Source organism: Penaeus monodon, chromosome 25, assembly GCF_015228065.2.
Source record: "Penaeus monodon isolate SGIC_2016 chromosome 25, NSTDA_Pmon_1, whole genome shotgun sequence".
Lineage (NCBI taxonomy): Eukaryota > Metazoa > Arthropoda > Malacostraca > Decapoda > Penaeidae > Penaeus > Penaeus monodon.
Window position 1 is genome coordinate 40,367,971 of NC_051410.1, and position 1,134 is coordinate 40,369,104.

The 1,134-nt window shown below is 39.2% G+C and overlaps 1 protein-coding gene across 1 annotated transcript in view; it reads left to right on the forward strand.

Annotated features, from left to right (window-relative positions):
* The window catches only part of LOC119589409 (inactive tyrosine-protein kinase 7-like), an 85,499-nt gene that overhangs the window by 69,679 nt on the left and 14,686 nt on the right, over positions 1-1,134 (forward strand). The window lies entirely within an intron of this gene.

The window sequence follows — 1,134 nt, forward strand, 5'->3', positions numbered from 1 at the left end:
TTACCAAGAGAATATAAAACATCATGGAGGCCTGTGCGTGTTTGCATAGGCTTAATGCTGCAAGCAATTTCGAAACGTTTTATATTAACGTTTTGTGTAATTGGGTACCATTTGTATTTCTGAAAATCCATGGTAGTTTCTATAAACTGTAGTAATAGCTTCGTTTCCAGAAATCGCAGTGGATGTAAATCAGTCAGCCCGATTCGCTCTATTTTTGGCTCAGAATGGCGTGCCCGAGACGAGGAGAGATGTCAGCACCGTTTTCGAGTGCTGACACTAATGAGCCATCAACATCTTTTGTTTATAGAGCTGCTTTAATAGAATAAAAAAATGCCGACAAGGATTTATTGGATGCATCATCATATATCACGCCGAGAATGGACATGTTTGTGTTAGTTAAATGAGCGTATTTTGTCATGCTGTCAACCTGTGCGTGTTTCTCACTCGCAAAGGAAGAGTTATTATTCGTACCCTAATTATCATACTCTAATTTCCATATTGCAAAAGTTGCATTTTAATCACTAGTCCTAACAAGGTAGTAGTAGTAGTATGTTGCGTGGATATTGATTCGTCTTGCAATACTTTTAATAATGTAATCTGATTAAATTCTTGCATTTACCGAGAAACTGATTCGTGAACAGGACGATAAATTTCAACACGCGTGTAGTATCGCTTCTGTAAAATTCATGCACAAGTTTTCATGGATGCAATTTGTCCAAGGCTTTGGCATGGGAGTATATTATATATAATTCCGAGTATCAGTGTCAAATACCACTGAATATAAGTGACTGCAGAGGCCTACGTTGATAGAAGAATTTCGAGAATCCGGCAGGTAAAAAAAAAAAAAATGTTACCAACTCCGTATCGATCTGAATGTCCGTATAGATCCGAATGCGCACAAATGACGTGGAAAATGACGTCACGGATCAGCTGCAACGGAAAGAGCGACGCTTAATGCACGCAGATGAAGCTTGCAACCGATGCATCACATTCTCGCAAATAAAACGCCAAAGTTGATGTGTTGTTTTGGCAAAATTATGATTCATGCGTCTCGCCCGCTGATTGCCATCGGAACAAACAGAATGGCGTGATGAAAGAGGTTATTTTTTTAAACACTGTAACACGAGCCATGGC